Source organism: Hemiscyllium ocellatum, assembly GCF_020745735.1.
Source record: "Hemiscyllium ocellatum isolate sHemOce1 chromosome 27 unlocalized genomic scaffold, sHemOce1.pat.X.cur. SUPER_27_unloc_6, whole genome shotgun sequence".
Taxonomy (NCBI): Eukaryota; Metazoa; Chordata; class Chondrichthyes; order Orectolobiformes; family Hemiscylliidae; genus Hemiscyllium; species Hemiscyllium ocellatum.
Genome location: NW_026867515.1, coordinates 837,577 through 856,722, shown reverse-complemented (window position 1 = coordinate 856,722; position 19,146 = coordinate 837,577). Strand labels below are relative to the sequence as shown.

Genomic DNA, 19,146 nt, shown 5'->3' with positions numbered 1-19,146 from the left:
GGACTCTCAGTGAGTGAAGGTTTCACTCGGATTCTCTTCATCTGCGACACTTGGGGCTCAGATGTTAACTGCTGCGCGGTCGCAGCAAAGAAAGCGATGCCCACTTTGCAATAGACTTTCCGTAAGATTGCCGCGTGAAGACGATTTCTGAACACCAACAAGGATGCACAACAATGTGAATTGACCTGGGCGAAGAGTCCTCGGTGTCCATTTCTTTCTGTCCTGCCAGCACAGCATCTTTCTATCTCTCCGATAACAGACCTTTGGAGAAAGTTCACAATCAAAGTTGTTCATGTTCCCCGCATTAATGCAACTGACACCTCTCACCCCAAGGTTTTCAGAGAGAGAGAGAGAGAGAGCAGAAGAGCGAATGGACTCTACCCGCCCCCCACCCTACATCCCTCCCCACCCCGCAGAACAACGTGCAAGTAGAAATAAACTGGTTTAATTATCGAGCAGTGGAGATAGTCCAGTTCCTGGGGATGAGACAAACATCAGCGCCCCGGGGACAGAATGACAAGCAGAAGTTCTGGAAACGCTTTGCTGCTTGCAATTCTTGGAGCAATGTGGAATGTACTTCACACTGAGCAAGTTTCAGCTGGCTCAGAGTCTCCAATGTACATTGCTGTGTTTGCCGCCAGCACAGGGAGAGAACAATAGGAAGGACGTAGGAGTGAATAACGATCCGCGTGAGAGGGCGAATAACTGCTCATGGAGACTGTTAGTGGCTAACAATACGTAGTGTGTCATAGCAGACGAGGTGATAACAAGGAGTCGTTTGTGTGGTAGGGGTCAAGGACATGGGGGAGTTCAGGCCCTAACATCATGCAACTCGATATTGAAGGCCGCAGGGCTGTAAGTTCTCCAAGTGGAAAATGAGGTGTTGTTCTTTCATCTGGAGCTAGAACACTGCTGCAAGCCTGAGACAGAGATGTTGGTCAGGGACCAGGGTGATGTGTTAAAGTGGCAGGCAACCGCAAGGTCAGGGCCTTTTTCCTGCGGGCAGAACCGGGATGTTCTGCGAAGCAGTCACCCAGTTTATGCTTCGTGCTACATTGGGGAAACGACACTGTGAGCAGCGAATGCAGTGCACTAGGTTGTGGCAAAAGTGCTGCTTCACCTGGCAGGTATGTTTGAGCCCTCGGATATTCAGGTGGGAGCAGGTAAATGGGCAGGTGTCACATATTCGGCGCTTGCTGGCGAAAGCGACTTGGCACTATGGGACGTGGGTGTGGGGTGTTGCGAGTGAAGGAATAGTGGACCCGAAGTGTAACCCCCGGCACAACGGGTGCGTGTTGGGACCATAACCCATTCTCTCCTATTCACTCAATGTCGTCTTTAGCAGCTTTCCCGTATAACAGCGCTCTGTTCTGCACCTCGCCTTCTCATCTGCTTCCGAAAAGAGCTTGGGCATAAATATTTCACAGTGATATACTGGCCCAATGTGCACAGTCGAGTTGATACACTCGTGGAGTTCTGCGTGGTATTCTCCTGTTCTCTGCATCCTATGGTGAGGAGGGCAATGCTTGTCACTGGCCGCTCGGGTGTCATAGAAGCGTTTCAAAACAAAATGGTTGAATTATCTGCCAGTGGAGAGAGCCTGATTCCTGGGGACGTGACAAACAGCAGCAGGGAGACTGAATGAGAAGCAACTGTTCGAGAAACCCTTTGCTGCTTGCAATTCTTAGAGCAATCTCAAATGTATTTCATAGTGAGCACGTCTCAGATCACGCGCGCGGTGAGGGGCTGTCTGGCTCGTTGGTCTAGGCGTATGATTCTCGCTTTGGGTGCTTTACAGTGTTGATTTGCGAGAGGTCCCGGGTTCAAATCCCGGACGAGCCCGAGTTTTTTCAACTTGACTTGTGCAAAACTGCCTGATTAATTTTCTCAAAAAGCACCTTGGTGAAACGAGGTTGGGCTGTCTGGAGTACGGACAAGGCAGAAAACAGGGAAGTGAAATGGTTGGAGGTAGTGTCGAACAGGTTGACGTGAGCTGTGCGGTGTTTCGGGAATGTCAGCAATCAAGGTAGATTGGAAAATTGGGACAGCTCTCCTCGGAGAACCGAAATTTTCCAAGTCATGAGGGACCTAGAAACAGGAAATAATGTTGTGAAAATGCTCCCCCACCTGAAAGGATCCACAACAATTCGGCAGAATTTTAAAGTCACGGGTGGAAGAACGTTTCCGTACAGGGAGTGACTAGGGTCAGTAAGTCCCTGTCTGACATTGACAAAGAGGAAGAGTCAATGGACACTAAAGGGAATTCGGTGGTCACGTTCAAATGTGCAGATTTACGCTGAGAAGGCGAGAGAATGAAACGAATAGAGACACACGTTGACTTAAGTATAGAACCAGCGGAACGAAGGTGGGCCGCATGGCCTCCGTCTGCGCTGCGACACATGTTGTGATTCAGTGTGAAATCACAGTTCGACCAACAGAATGTGGGAACTTAGTAAAAACGTTTCTATTTACACGGCCTCCGTACGTCTGCGAAACAGCATATCACACGACAGCAGCGGAGGTCTTTGACATCAGTCTCGAACGTGCATGCCGCGTGCCAGATGAAAACCCGAAGTGCTCTGTGGACCACTGTCAGAACGTGGCAGCAGAGTGGCGCAGCGGGAGCGTGCTGGGCCCATAACCCAGAGGTCGATGGATCGAAACCATTCTCTGCTATTGTTCAATGCTACTTCGAGCTGTTTTCCTTTGGATCGGCGCTGTCTTCTGAATGGCATGTAGCATATCCGTGCACTCGCCAACTCCACTCCATTCAAGGGGCGTGCTTTTAGAAGTCGCAGTGGCATTCTGTTCTTCTGCGGTTTCCTCTGAACTGAATCGCGAAACCAGTTCTCTGCGATGCCAATGAGCTGGTCAAGTTGAAACCAATGCCTTGCATTTTCGTCCATTCCCTGCAGTAATTCGCCACCCTGGTTCAGACGTGAATGACAAGCATGTCAAAAACCGCATCACGACTCAGACACAGTTCCACCACTATTAGGACGGATACCACCGATTGTGAATAACCTCAGAGAGAGAGAGAGAGTCAGGCAGTCGCCGTGGACTCGACGGGCTGAACGGCTTGTGTCTGCGCGAGAAAGGTGCTACCTGTTTATGCCGTCCCACTGCCTGTCTCTGTCTTCAGTGTTGGACTGCTTGCAGTCCCTCAGCTCAGGACCGTGGGGAGGACTCTCAGTGAGTGAAGGTTTCACTCGGATTCTCTTCATCTGCGACACTTGGGGCTCAGATGTTAACTGCTGCGCGGTCGCAGCAAAGAAAGCGATGCCCACTTTGCAATAGACTTTCCGTAAGATTGCCGCGTGAAGACGATTTCTGAACACCAACAAGGATGCACAACAATGTGAATTGACCTGGGCGAAGAGTCCTCGGTGTCCATTTCTTTCTGTCCTGCCAGCACAGCATCTTTCTATCTCTCCGATAACAGACCTTTGGAGAAAGTTCACAATCAAAGTTGTTCATGTTCCCCGCATTAATGCAACTGACACCTCTCACCCCAAGGTTTTCAGAGAGAGAGCGAGAGAGAGAGCAGAAGAGCGAATGGACTCTACCCGCCCCCCACCCTACATCCCTCCCCACCCCGCAGAACAACGTGCAAGTAGAAATAAACTGGTTTAATTATCGAGCAGTGGAGATAGTCCAGTTCCTGGGGATGAGACAAACATCAGCGCCCCGGGGACAGAATGACAAGCAGAAGTTCTGGAAACGCTTTGCTGCTTGCAATTCTTGGAGCAATGTGGAATGTACTTCACACTGAGCAAGTTTCAGCTGGCTCAGAGTCTCCAATGTACATTGCTGTGTTTGCCGCCAGCACAGGGAGAGAACAATAGGAAGGACGTAGGAGTGAATAACGATCCGCGTGAGAGGGCGAATAACTGCTCATGGAGACTGTTAGTGGCTAACAATACGTAGTGTGTCATAGCAGACGAGGTGATAACAAGGAGTCGTTTGTGTGGTAGGGGTCAAGGACATGGGGGAGTTCAGGCCCTTACATCATGCAACTCGATATTGAAGGCCGCAGGGCTGTAAGTTCTCCAAGTGGAAAATGAGGTGTTGTTCTTTCATCTGGAGCTAGAACACTGCTGCAAGCCTGAGACAGAGATGTTGGTCAGGGACCAGGGTGATGTGTTAAAGTGGCAGGCAACCGCAAGGTCAGGGCCTTTTTCCTGCGGGCAGAACCGGGATGTTCTGCGAAGCAGTCACCCAGTTTATGCTTCGTGCTACATTGGGGAAACGACACTGTGAGCAGCGAATGCAGTGCACTAGGTTGTGGCAAAAGTGCTGCTTCACCTGGCAGGTATGTTTGAGCCCTCGGATATTCAGGTGGGAGCAGGTAAATGGGCAGGTGTCACATATTCGGCGCTTGCTGGCGAAAGCGACTTGGCACTATGGGACGTGGGTGTGGGGTGTTGCGAGTGAAGGAATAGTGGACCCGAAGTGTAACCCCCGGCACAACGGGTGCGTGTTGGGACCATAACCCATTCTCTCCTATTCACTCAATGTCGTCTTTAGCAGCTTTCCCGTATAACAGCGCTCTGTTCTGCACCTCGCCTTCTCATCTGCTTCCGAAAAGAGCTTGGGCATAAATATTTCACAGTGATATACTGGCCCAATGTGCACAGTCGAGTTGATACACTCGTGGAGTTCTGCGTGGTATTCTCCTGTTCTCTGCATCCTATGGTGAGGAGGGCAATGCTTGTCACTGGCCGCTCGGGTGTCATAGAAGCGTTTCAAAACAAAATGGTTGAATTATCTGCCAGTGGAGAGAGCCTGATTCCTGGGGACGTGACAAACAGCAGCAGGGAGACTGAATGAGAAGCAACTGTTCGAGAAACCCTTTGCTGCTTGCAATTCTTAGAGCAATCTCAAATGTATTTCATAGTGAGCACGTCTCAGATCACGCGCGCGGTGAGGTGCTGTCTGGCTCGTTGGTCTAGGTGTATGATTCTCGCTTTGGGTGCTTTACAGTGTTGATTTGCGAGAGGTCCCGGGTTCAAATCTCGGACGAGCCCGAGTTTTTTCAACTTGACTTGTGCAAAACTGCCTGATTAATTTTCTCAAAAAGCACCTTGGTGAAACGAGGTTGGGCTGTCTGGAGTACGGACAAGGCAGAAAACAGGGAAGTGAAATGGTTGGAGGTAGTGTCGAACAGGTTGACGTGAGTTGTGCGGTGTTTCGGGAATGTCAGCAATCAAGGTAGATTGGAAAATTGGGACAGCTCTCCTCGGAGAACCGAAATTTTCCAAGTCATGAGGGACCTAGAAACAGGAAATAATGTTGTGAAAATGCTCCCCCACCTGAAAGGATCCACAACAATTCGGCAGAATTTTAAAGTCACGGGTGGAAGAACGTTTCCGTACAGGGAGTGACTAGGGTCAGTAAGTCCCTGTCTGACATTGACAAAGAGGAAGAGTCAATGGACACTAAAGGGAATTCGGTGGTCACGTTCAAATGTGCAGATTTACGCTGAGAAGGCGAGAGAATGAAACGAATAGAGACACACGTTGACTTAAGTATAGAACCAGCGGAACGAAGGTGGGCCGCATGGCCTCCGTCTGCGCTGCGACACATGTTGTGATTCAGTGTGAAATCACAGTTCGACCAACAGAATGTGGGAATTTAGTAAAAACGTTTCTATTTACACGGCCTCCGTACGTCTGCGAAACAGCATATCACACGACAGCAGCGGAGGTCTTTGACATCAGTCTCGAACGTGCATGCCGCGTGCCAGATGAAAACCCGAAGTGCTCTGTGGACCACTGTCAGAGCGTGGCAGCAGAGTGGCGCAGCGGGAGCGTGCTGGGCCCATAACCCAGAGGTCGATGGATCGAAACCATTCTCTGCTATTGTTCAATGCTACTTCGAGCTGTTTTCCTTTGGATCGGCGCTGTCTTCTGAATGGCATGTAGCATATCCGTGCACTCGCCAACTCCACTCCATTCAAGGGGCGTGCTTTTAGAAGTCGCAGTGGCATTCTGTTCTTCTGCGGTTTCCTCTGAACTGAATCGCGAAACCAGTTCTCTGCGATGCCAATGAGCTGGTCAAGTTGAAACCAATGCCTTGCATTTTCGTCCATTCCCTGCAGTAATTCGCCACCCTGGTTCAGACGTGAATGACAAGCATGTCAAAAACCGCATCACGACTCAGACACAGTTCCACCACTATTAGGACGGATACCACCGATTGTGAATAACCTCAGAGAGAGAGAGAGAGACAGGCAGTCGCCGTGGACTCGACGGGCTGAACGGCTTGTGTCTGCGCGAGAAAGGTGCTACCTGTTTATGCCGTCCCACTGCCTGTCTCTGTCTTCAGTGTTGGACTGCTTGCAGTCCCTCAGCTCAGGACCGTGGGGAGGACTCTCAGTGAGTGAAGGTTTCACTCGGATTCTCTTCATCTGCGACACTTGGGGCTCAGATGTTAACTGCTGCGCGGTCGCAGCAAAGAAAGCGATGCCCACTTTGCAATAGGCTTTCCGTAAGATTGCCGCGTGAAGACGATTTCTGAACACCAACAAGGATGCACAACAATGTGAATTGACCTGGGCGAAGAGTCCTCGGTGTCCATTTCTTTCTGTCCTGCCAGCACAGCATCTTTCTATCTCTCCGATAACAGACCTTTGGAGAAAGTTCACAATCAAAGTTGTTCATGTTCCCCGCATTAATGCAACTGACACCTCTCACCCCAAGGTTTTCAGAGAGAGAGAGAGAGAGAGAGCAGAAGAGCGAATGGACTCTACCCGCCCCCCACCCTACATCCCTCCCCACCCCGCAGAACAACGTGCAAGTAGAAATAAACTGGTTTAATTATCGAGCAGTGGAGATAGTCCAGTTCCTGGGGATGAGACAAACATCAGCGCCCCGGGGACAGAATGACAAGCAGAAGTTCTGGAAACGCTTTGCTGCTTGCAATTCTTGGAGCAATGTGGAATGTACTTCACACTGAGCAAGTTTCAGCTGGCTCAGAGTCTCCAATGTACATTGCTGTGTTTGCCGCCAGCACAGGGAGAGAGAGCAATAGGAAGGACGTAGGAGTGAATAACGATCCGCGTGAGAGGGCGAATAACTGCTCATGGAGACTGTTAGTGGCTAACAATACGTAGTGTGTCATAGCAGACGAGGTGATAACAAGGAGTCGTTTGTGTGGTAGGGGTCAAGGACATGGGGGAGTTCAGGCCCTAACATCATGCAACTCGATATTGAAGGCCGCAGGGCTGTAAGTTCTCCAAGTGGAAAATGAGGTGTTGTTCTTTCATCTGGAGCTAGAACACTGCTGCAAGCCTGAGACAGAGATGTTGGTCAGGGACCAGGGTGATGTGTTAAAGTGGCAGGCAACCGCAAGGTCAGGGCCTTTTTCCTGCGGGCAGAACCGGGATGTTCTGCGAAGCAGTCACCCAGTTTATGCTTCGTGCTACATTGGGGAAACGACACTGTGAGCAGCGAATGCAGTGCACTAGGTTGTGGCAAAAGTGCTGCTTCACCTGGCAGGTATGTTTGAGCCCTCGGATATTCAGGTGGGAGCAGGTAAATGGGCAGGTGTCACATATTCGGCGCTTGCTGGCGAAAGCGACTTGGCACTATGGGACGTGGGTGTGGGGTGTTGCGAGTGAAGGAATAGTGGACCCGAAGTGTAACCCCCGGCACAACGGGTGCGTGTTGGGACCATAACCCATTCTCTCCTATTCACTCAATGTCGTCTTTAGCAGCTTTCCCGTATAACAGCGCTCTGTTCTGCACCTCGCCTTCTCATCTGCTTCCGAAAAGAGCTTGGGCATAAATATTTCACAGTGATATACTGGCCCAATGTGCACAGTCGAGTTGATACACTCGTGGAGTTCTGCGTGGTATTCTCCTGTTCTCTGCATCCTATGGTGAGGAGGGCAATGCTTGTCACTGACCGCTCGGGTGTCATAGAAGCGTTTCAAAACAAAATGGTTGAATTATCTGCCAGTGGAGAGAGCCCGGTTCCTGGGGACGTGACAAACAGCAGCAGGGAGACTGAATGAGAAGGAGCTGTTCGAGAAACTCTTTGTTGCTTGTAATTCTTAGAGCAATCTCAAACGGATTTCATAGTGAGCAAGTTTCAGCTGGCTCAGAGTCTCCAACGTACATTGCTGTGTTTGCCGCCAGCTCAGGGAGAGAACAATAGGAAGGACGTCGGAGTGAATAACGATCCGCGTGAGAGGGCGAATAGCTGCTCATGGAGACTGTTCGTGGCTCACAATTCGTAGTGTGTCATAGCAGACGAGGTGATAACAAGGAGTCGTTTGTGTGGTAGGGGTCAAGGATATGGGGGAGTTCAGGCCCTAAAGTTATGGAACTCGATATTGAAGACCGGAGGGCTGTGAGGTCTCCAAGTGGAAATTGAGGCGTTGTTCTTTAATCTGGAGCTAGAACACTGCTGCAAGCCTGAGACAGAGATGTTGGCCCGGAAACAGGGAGGTGTGTTAAAGTGGCAGGCAACCACAAAATCAAGGCCTGTTTAGTGAAACTGACACCTCTCACCCAAGGGATTCAGAGAGAGAGACAGCAGAAGAGCAAAAGTGCTACATCACTTTTCCACAAAAGCATCTTCGTTATACGAGATAGGACTGACAGAAGTAGGGGGATGGGGCTGAATTACCAATGCAGCGAACACAGCGAAGGGAAACTCTTGTTCATAGTTAGAACAGGTATTGCAGATTGTTCGCCCACACAATCCGAGTCTGAATGAATCCTCCAGCTGCGTTATTGCTCAAATCTGAGAGTGAAATTTCAGGAAGAGGGGAATTGATGTGATTGGAGATAGCGCTGGACAGGTTGTCGTGAATTGTGCCGTGTATGAGGAATGTCAATAATGAAGGCAGATTGGAAAGTTGGGACAGTTCTCCTTGGAGAACAGAAGTTTGAAATCTGGCCCAGTTGACGTTTTCCAAGACATGAGGGATCTAGACAGAGAAAATAATACAGTGAAAATGGTACCACGTCTGAAAGGATCGCCAACAATTAGGCAGAGTCTTGAGGAAAGGAAGGTAAAATGACATTATGAAGAACGTTTTCGTGCAGGGAGTGGTTCGGGTCAGATTTACACAGTTGCGCTGGCACCCTTGTGGAGCTCTGAGTTGTCTTGTCCTCTTCTGTCGGTGTGTTCTGACCTCAAGTGTGAAACCTCTTCTCTCAGATGGTAATGAACTGGTGAAGTTGAAACACATGACTTGCTGTTTTTGTCCATTTCCTGCGGTAAAGAAACAGACGCCTGTGTAATAAAATACTTTCTGCAGGATTGCTGTGTCAAGGCAAATTCTGAACACCAAACAGGCTGCACAAGAAGGCACTCGTATCAATTTACCTGAGGGAAGACTCCCCGGTGTCCATTTCTGTCTGTCCCGATAGCACATCACCTTGCCATTTCTCCGATAACAGACCTTTGGAACAAGTTCAAAGCTGTCATTTGATGCATTCGTGTCAATGACGACTCCTACCCCATGTGATAGTGAGAGAGAGCAGAAGAGCGAATGGGCTCTGCCTTCCACCAGCACAGCTTGCAAGTAGAAACAAAATGTGCCAGAAGACTGAGGTTGGCTAACATGGTGCCACTGTTTAAGAAGGGCAGTAAGGACAAGCCAGGGAACTATAGACCAATAAGCCTGATGTTGGTGGTGGGCAAGTTGTTGGAAGGAATCCTGAGGGACAGTATTTACACATTTGGAAAGGCAAGGACTGATTAGGGATAGTCAACATGGCTTTGCGCATGGGAAATCATGTCTCATGAACTTGATTGAGTTTTTTGAAGAAGTAACAAAAGAGGATTGATAAGGATAGAGTGGTGGACGTGATCCATGTGGACTTCAGTAAGGTGTCCGAGGTTAGATCTCATGGAACACAAGGAGAACTTGCTCAAAGCTAGAAGACAGAGGGTGGTGGTGGAGGGTAGATTTTCAGAGTTGAGGACTGTGACCAGTGGAGTGCCACAAGGATCGGTGCTGGATTCACTACTTTTCATAATTTACGTAAATTATTTTGATGTGAACATAGGAGGTATAGTTAGTGAGTTTGCAGATGACACCAAAATTGGAGGTGTAGTGGACAGCGAGCAAGGTTACCTCAAATTTACAACGGGATCTTGATCAGATGGGCCAATGGCTGAGGAGTGGCAGATTGAGTTCAATTTAGATAAATGTGAGGGGCTGCATTTTTGGAAAAGCAAATCAGAGCAGGACTTATACATTTAATGGTAAGGTCCAGGGGAGTGTAACTGAACAAAGAGACCTTGGAGTGCAGGTTCATAGCTCCTTAAAAGTGGAGTTGCAGGTAGATAGGATAGTGAAGAAGGTATGCTTTCCTTTATTGGTTAGAGTGTTGAGTATAGGAGTTGGGAGGTCACGTTCAGAAAGGATGAACAAGGATATTGCCAGGGTTGGAGGGTTTGAGCTATAGGGAGAGGCTGAAGAGAATGGAGCTATTTTCTCTGGAGCATCAGAGGCTAAGGGGTAACTGTGTAGAAGTTTATAAAATCATGGACAGGGTAAATTAGACAAAGTCTTTTCCTGGGGCGGGGGAGTCAAGAACTAGAGGACATTAGTTTAATGTGAGGGGGCAAAGATGTAAAGACCTCCACCATAACCACCGTATTATTCTTATTGATAACTGAAATCTCCTTACAAATCTGTTTCTCAATTTCCCGCTGACTCTTAGGGGGGGTATATAATACCATCCAAATAAGGTGATTATCCCTCTCATTTCAGTTCCACCCAAATAACTTTCCTGGATATATTCCCAAGAATATTCTGCTTAAATACAGCTGTAATACCAACCCTTATCAAAAACACAACTCCCCACCTCGCCTGCCCCCTTTTCTACCCTTCCTATAGCATTTGTATTGTGGAACATTAAGCTCCCAGTCCTGTCCATCACTGAGCCACGTTTCTGTGATTGCTGTCATATCCCATGCCCTGACTTCATCTGCATTTCATGTTAGGCCTCTTCCATTGAAGTAAATTCAGTTTAATTTACCAATCCTAACTTGTTCTCTGCTTTGTCCCTACGTACCCTGACTGCTTGACTCACTCCTTTTCCCAATTGTACCAGTCTCAGGTTGATCTCTTTCCTCACTATTCCCGCCTAACTAGTTTAAAACCTCATGAGCAGCTCTCACAAATCTCCCTGTCAGTATATTAGTCCCCTTCCAATTCAGGTGCAATCCGTCCTTCTTGTACACGTCACTTCTACCCCAGAAGAGATTCCAACAATCCAAAAATGTGAGCCCTTCTCCCCTGCACAAGGTCCTCAGTCATACATTCATCTTCTCTATCCTCCTATTCCTACCCTCACTAGCTCATAGCACCGAGAGTAACCCAGATATTATGACCCTCGAGGACCTTCTTATTTCAATTCCTGCGTAATTTTCTTTGACCCTTCAGAATCTCATCTTTTTCCCTTCCGATGTCGTTGGTTCCAGTGTGTACAATGACGACCTGCTTGTCCCTCTCCCCTTTCGCAGCATTCTGCATCCTCTCTGAGACATCCTTGATCCTGGCACGAGGGAGGCAACACACCATTCTGATTATTCGCTGCTGGCTGCAGAAATGTCTGTCTGTGCATCTGACTAGAGGGTCCCCTGTCACAATCGAACACTTGGACCCCAGCATGCCCCTCATTACATTAGAGCCAGTCTCAATACCAGAAACTTGGCTGTTCATGCCACGTTCCCCTGGGAGTCCATCACCCCATACATTTTCCAAACCAGTATACTTGTTTGAAACGGGGATAGCCACAGAAGATTTCTGCACTAACTGTTTACCTCTCCTACCTTTCCTGGTGTTACTCCATCTATCTGACTGTATCTGCAGCTTTTCTCCCTTCCTATAACTATCTATTACACCCCCTAGCTCTTGTAAATTCCTCATTGCCTCGAACTGTCGCTCCAACAGATCCAGTCGATCTGATAGGATTCATGATCAAGGACACTTGCTGCAGACAATCCTCAGTAACGTGGAAACTCTCCCTAATCTCTCGTTTCCGACAGGAAGGGCATATGGCTCTACTAAAGGCCATTTTTGCTCATCCAAAATCTACAGACCCAGACAACAACAATTTCTTTTTGCTCTTAAAAAGACGTGCTCCAGGCTAAGTTAGCACTTATCACTTATAATTTTAAAATTTAATCAAGAGGAATTTTAATAAAACACTATAATCAAGACAGAACCCATTCTGCTCACTTCTGAACAGGCTGAAAATTGAATTAAAAAAAACTACGTTCGAACCCAAAAGAAAACCAACTTTCAGGGGCAGGGGGCGGGCACAACTATCGCCCCGCCTCCTATTGTTTCCGAATTCTTGGAGGACTCCTCCAGCCACGCCCCCTGAATTGACGAAGACGTCACTCATCAGGACCCCGCCCCTATACGAGCTGGCGCATGTGCAGTGTAGCTCCCGCAGCGGGACGGCGGCCGAAGGAACAAGGACCGAAACCGCTGGGTCCAGCAGCGCGTTCCGGGTCCGGGGATCCTTCTTCAGAACACGGACAGGTCTCAGAGACATCCCGGGGGAGGTCACCAGGCCCAAGCGCCAAGACCTGGCTCCTGCTCCCGGGGAGAGGAGATGGCGAGACAGGGTAGGATTGGAAACCGCGGGAGGAGGGAGACTGGGGAGTTTATAAACTTCTCGGGGGAGGCCTGAGGTCTCCAATGAAAGCCGCACAGGCCCAGTGTTTACTTCACCGGCGAAGGACCCCTCGGGTTGCCCGGGCAACCGACGGCCATCTTTGTGAGGGTCAGGCGGAAGTTGTCTTTGGGCCGGGCTGGCGGGCGGCCATCTTGGTGAAGGCACCGTTCGCCGTCATTTCCGGGAGGTAATTCCAACCTCGGGGCAGCCTTTGTATCAACTAGAATTTCCTCATCTCACTCTCTGGGAGACCTGGCCCTGAGCTCGGTCTGTGTGCCCTTAAAACAGGAAAAGGAAGTGGGAGACAGGTCCAGAAAAAAAACAACACTTAGATGGGTTGTGAATTTGAGGTGAATTAATGTGATAATTTGTGCCACTGGAACAGGATGTGGGTGTTTCCGAGATGGCAGTGAGCAGGAGGGCATTGACGTGTTGGTGTTAGTTTCAGTTTGTAGACAAGAGAAAAGGGCGAACACCAGGAGTGGAGGAAAGACATGAGGATGGATTTGAATTTCAATGCAGGGGGAGGAATAATGTGTAGGATTCGAATTTAATACAGTCAGCAAATAGATAGGAAAAGTGTTCTGTAGAAAGTTGAACTGTCCCCTCAGTCTTTTTTCCATCTTGTGCGCACAGTGATGTCTTTTGGACATTTCTTTTACAGGATGATGCGAGTTTCAGATGGGAAACTCAAGACAAACATCATAGCATGGAAACAGACCCTTCAGTCCAACTCATCCATGCTAACCAGATATCCCAACCTAATCTAAATCCACTTGCCAGCAGCTAGCCCATATCCCTCCGAACCCTTCCTAGTCATATACCCATCCAGATGCCTTTTACATGTTGCAATTCTACTAGCCTCTACCACTTCCTCTGGCAGCTCATTCCACACATGCACCATCCTCTGAGTGAAAAAGTTGTCCCTTGGGTCTCTTTTATATCTTTCCCCTCTCACCCTAAGTCTATGCCCTTTAGTTCTGGATGTCCCCCACCCCAGGGAAAAGACTTTGTCTATTTATCCTATCCATGATTATGATTTTATAAACCTCTCTATAAGGTCAGTCTCCAATGCTTCAGGGAAAACAGCCCCAGCCTATTCAACTTCACCCTATAGCTCAAATCCTCCAAACCTAGCAACTTTTTGTAAACCTTTTCTGAACCCTTTCAAGTTTCACAACATCCTTCCGATAGGAAGGAGACCAGAATTGCATGCAATATTCCAAAAGTGGCCTAACCAATGTCCTGTACAGCTGCAACATGACGTCCTAACTCCATTAATTAATACTCCAACTAATAAAGGAAAGCATGTCAAACACCTTCACTATCCTATCTACCTGTAACTCCACTTTCAAGGAGCTATACACCTGCACTTCAAGGTCACTTTGTTCAGCAACACTCCCTGGGACCTTACCATTAAGTGTATAAGTCCTGCTAAGGTCAGCTCAAGATTTGACAGTTGGATGACTTGGGCCATAGTCTGGCGTTTGGATCACCAGGTGCTGGGGATTTGTAAACTTTTAATCCCATCAATTTCCCCCAACACCATTTATACACAACTGCTCATTTCCTTCAGTTCTGCTCTCAATGGACCATGTGTTCCCCAACATTTTGGGATGTTACTTGTGTCCTCCTTTGTGAGGATCAGAGCAACGTATGTGGTGAATTGGTCTGCCATCTCTTTATTCCACATGAGACCTTTGCCTGTTTCTAAGTGTAATTGTTTTCACTAATGCTATTTTTGCCTCTTCACTTACCCCATTTCCCCTTCTCATCAATCCTTTTGTTGAAACCTAAGCTGCTCCCAGTCTTCAGATCTGCTGCTTTATTTTTAGCCAATTCGTACGCCACTTCTTTGGATCCAGTGCGATCCTTAATGTCCCTTGTTAGCTCTGGCTAGGCCACGTTTTGTGTTTTATTTTGTCAGACAGGATGGAACAACTGTTCCTTCTGGTGCTATTTAAATGTTTGTCATTTCTTTCAATAATGTTCCCTCATTTGTTGTAGCCTGTTCTTGTTTCTGCCATTGCTTTAGATTGAAGTCCCCAGTCTCTGAATCAACTCTGTTCCTCTTCATTTTAATGGAATGTTCTCTCACTCAGTTCTTCACTCTTCTACAAGGGGCCTCTCACAGCTACATTGCTGATTATTCCCTTCTCATGGAGGAATTAACACTTTGGAATTAAACCGCCATTATCCAACAGAACCACAGCCATTTCTGCAATATTGTGTCTCCCTCCTATTGGAAGGATGTTGTAAACACGAAAGGGTTCAGAAACGATTTGCTAGGATGTTGCCAGGGTTGGAGGATTTGTGCTATAGAAAGAGGCTCAACAGGCTGGGGCTGTTTTCCCTGGAGCGTCGGAGGCTGAAGTGTGACCTTATAGAGGTTTATAAAATCATGAAGAGCATGGATAGGGTAAATAGGCAAGGTCTTTTCCCTGGGGTGGGGGAGTCCAGAATGTGAGGGTAATTGGTTCAGGGTGGGGGAGAGGGGCAGGTGTAAAACTGACCAAAAGGGCAATTTATTAACCCAGAGGATGGCACAAGTGGTGGAGGAAAGTACAATTACAACATTTAAAAAGGCATCTAAATGGGTATATGAATAGGAAGGGTTTAAATGGAAAATGGCTAATGGGATTTGAATGATTTGTAACATAGACAATTGGTGCAGGAGTAGGCCATTCTGCCCTTGAGGCTGCACCACCATTCAATACGATCATGGCTGATCATCCTTAATCAGTATCCTGTTCCTGCCTTATTTCCATAACCCTTGATTCCACTATCCTTGAGAGCTCTATCCAACTCTTTCTCAAATGAATCCAGAGACTGGATCTCCACTGCCCTCTGGGGCAGAGCATTCCACACAGCCACCATTCCCTGCTGAAGAAGTTTCTCCTCATCTCTGTCCTAAATTGTCTACCCTGTATTTTTAAGCTATGTCCTCTGGTTTGGCACTCACCCATCAGCGGAAACATGTTTCCTGCCTCTAGCGTGTCCAATCCTTTAATATTCTTATATGTCTCAATCAGATCCCCTCTCAGTTTTCTAAACTCTAGGGTATACAAGCTCAGTCGCTCCAGTCTTTCAGCGTAAGGTAGTCCCGCCATTCCAGGAATTGACCTCGTGAACCTATGCTGCACTTCCTCAATAGCCAGAATGTCTTTCCTCAAATTTGGAGACCAGAACTGCACACAATACTCCAGGGCCTGTACAGCTGCAGAAGAACCTCTTTGCTTCTATACTCAATCCCTCTTGTTATGAAGGCCAGCATGCTATTAGCCTTCTTCACTACCTGCTGTACCTGCATGCTTACCTTCATTGACTGGTGTACAACAACACCCAGATCTCTCTCTACTGTTTGGTACAGGCGTGTTGGACCAAAGGGTGTTTCTGTGCTTTATGTCTCTATGACCCTGGCTTTCCAACAATGTTTGCCACGTCTGTATGTTCAGTTTTTCTGTTGTCGGTGTTAATGCCTCGATGTCTCATTTTGTTCCCCCCTTCCCGGGTCGTTAACCATTTTGTGTCTGGTCCTTCCTCAAGAAGCTGCATTGCAGGTTCACCCTGAATTGGCACTTTTTTTGCTTCCCAAAATCAGACCTGCTCACTCTCAGCAATATCCCAGTGTTGTGAAAGATATTACCTTCCAGGTGGAGTTATCCAAAATGCAGAGAGATGTCAGTCTTGGCTTTTTTGCTTTTCAGCCCCTGGAAGATCCTTCAGGAGAATTAGTTAGAGCGGAGTGAGATGGTGCTTTCAGTTTTGTGGAATACAAAAAAGTATTCCGTAGAAAGTAGAATTCCTTGTTCAGAATTTCTACCTTGGACAGACAGTGATGACCTTTGTAATCTCTTTTTACAGAGTATTGGAAAATCTGAAGACGGAAGTTTCAACATCAACAGATGAAGGGCTTATGCCCGAAACATTGACTCTCCTGCTCCTCGGATGCTGCCTGACCTGCTGTGCTTTTCCAGCGCTGCAATTTTCGACTCTGACTCTCCAGCATCTACAGTCTTCACTTTGATGTCAATGTCTGACAGTCACTCAGTCCATCGGGACCGCAACAGTTTTTAACTATGAGTCTGTGAGAAGGAGGAAAGCTTTTTGGTTCTCATTTGAGTACGTTTTCAGCATCAGTGGGATTGGATGAGACACCCAACTGTTGCAGCGCACTGAATGAGGAGTGTGTAGCAGCTATACGGCCTAGAAAGAGGAATTCACGACGTGTTTGTGCGCGACTGAAGCTTTGGCCATGGAGAAACCCAAGGAATCCCACCCCATGGAGAAACCATGGAAGTGTGGTGACTGTGGGAAAGGCTTCCGTGCTCCGTCTGCCCTGGAGATTCATCGGCGCAGTCACACCGGGGAGAGGCCGTTCTTCTGCCCTGAGTGCAGGAAGGCCTTCAGCAATTCCTCCGCCCTGCAGGCCCACCAGCAGGTCCACACAGGGGAGAGGCCGTTCCCCTGCACTGAGTGCGGAAAGATCTTTAGCAATTCCTCCATCCTGCTGAAGCACCGGCGGGTCCACACGGGGGAGAGGCCCTTCAGCTGCCCTGAGTGCGGGAAGGCCTTTACACAGGCGTCCATCCTGCTGACCCACCGGCGGATCCACACTGGGGAGAGGCCGTTCTCCTGCCCCGAGTGTGGGAAGGGATTCAGTCAGGTGAGCAACTTGCATGCGCACCAGCGGGTCCACACTGGGGAGAAGCCCTTCAACTGCCCCGAATGCGGGAAGGCCTTCAGCTATTCCTCGGACCTGCTGAAGCATCAGCGCGTCCACACCCGGGAGAGGCCCTTCAGTTGCCCCGAGTGCGGGAAGGGCTTCAGCGATTCCTCCGACCTGCTGAAGCATCAAAGGGTCCACACGGGGCAGAAGCCCTTCAGCTGCCCCGAGTGCGGGAAGGCCTTCAGTGATTCCTCTGCCCTGGTGAAGCACCGGCGAGTCCACACGGGGGAGAGGCCCTTCAGCTGCCCCGAGTGCGGGAAAAGCTTTGCCCGGTCCTCCAACCTGCTGACCCACCGGCGGATCCACACGGGGGAGAGGCCCTTCAGTTGCCTCGAATGCGGGAAGGGCTTCACCCGCTCTTCCCACCTCCGGAGCCACCAGCGAGTTCACATGCCATCGCAGGGGGATTAAAGGAGTGACGGCCGAGTGCCATTATCGACTGGACGATCAACCCAGTTCCAGGGATCCCGGGTTCAATTCCCACCGCGACAGATGGTGGAATTGGAATTTGGTCAGAAATCTGGAGTTCAGAATCTAACGGTGAAACCATTTTAGGGGTGTGGGGGTGGAGAAACCCCCATCTGATTCACTCAGTCGCCCCAGCTGTATCCTTTACCCGGTCTGGCCTGTACGTGACTCCAGACCCACAGCAGTGCGACTGATTCCCACCCACCCCAAAAAGCCCCTGGCAAATGGGCGAGGAGAAACTTACTTGGACACAGGGTATGGGTTGAAATTGCTGATTGAAGCAATACTTCCTCTGGGTTACGGCTGTACCAAGGATCCAATTACAAAGAGACAACTCCGTGCTGACCAATATTAAAGGAAGGGGGTGGGGGGGGGGGTGTCTGTGTGCACTTTGATCTTGAGGTGTTTTTTTTTTTAATCTGCTATGCTTTCTCTGCCTTTTTGCTGGGGAGAATCTGAAGCTGTAACAAAGTTGGGTCACAATAAAGGTTACCTGAACTTACCCTCTGGCTCAGACTCTCATTGAAAGCTTTGAGCTCCAAGAGGTTTTTGTTTTGAAGCTGCTCATTTCTTTCAGCCTCCTGCAGAGTTTCCAATGTCGTGTATCAGATGGAGCAGTGAATGAGGAGCCAGTACCGTTAGAATTTTTTCCGGAGTGCAGAGTGTGCCATGTCATTGGCATTGTAAGGTTTCCTGGCAGCACCAGAAGCTGTGGGCTGTGTTCACTGGGAACAATGTGGAAGTGCCGGTGTTGGACTGGAGTGGATAAAGTGAAAAAATTACACAGCACCGGGTTATCTTCCAACAGATTTATTTGGAAGCAGTAGCTTTCGGAGTGCTGCTCTTTCATCGGGTACCTATGGAGCAGGAACATATCGCAACCGATCACAGTGTCATACTACGGATAGGATATATTGAACAAATCAAGATTGTGGTTTAGTCTTTCAGCTTCTAGAATGGTTTTGTGGGTTTTGGTTCATTAATATGTAAAGCTCAGAAGTACTTTTGAGTCACATTCTTGAGATGACTTAAGGTTTTATAAAAATCAGTGACATCTCAGCTCAGTACATGAAGGATGTGAGGTTTGACTCTGTCTGTATCCCAATCTTGAATTTCCAAAGTAGGAATGTATAAAATATTACATGGATTGACTGCCTGCAGATTGTGTGCTTTTTTGATCAAAATTGAATGTATCTGCAAATGCAAATTTACCCCATAGACCTGTGTGTGTCTGTGCATGCAGCAGAGAGTGTGTGTGTGCGCGCACGTGCATGTGACTTTGTGTGTGAGAGTTTG

At 48.5% G+C, this 19,146-nt stretch overlaps 1 protein-coding gene and 1 pseudogene across 1 annotated transcript in view; both read left to right on the top strand.

Annotated features, from left to right (window-relative positions):
- The window catches only part of LOC132808475 (gastrula zinc finger protein XlCGF7.1-like), a 506,159-nt gene that overhangs the window by 191,493 nt on the left and 295,520 nt on the right, over positions 1-19,146 (top strand). The gene's annotated exons all lie outside the window — the stretch shown is intronic.
- Positions 12,405-19,146, top strand: part of LOC132808465 (zinc finger protein 850-like) — a 31,066-nt pseudogene continuing 24,324 nt past the window's right edge.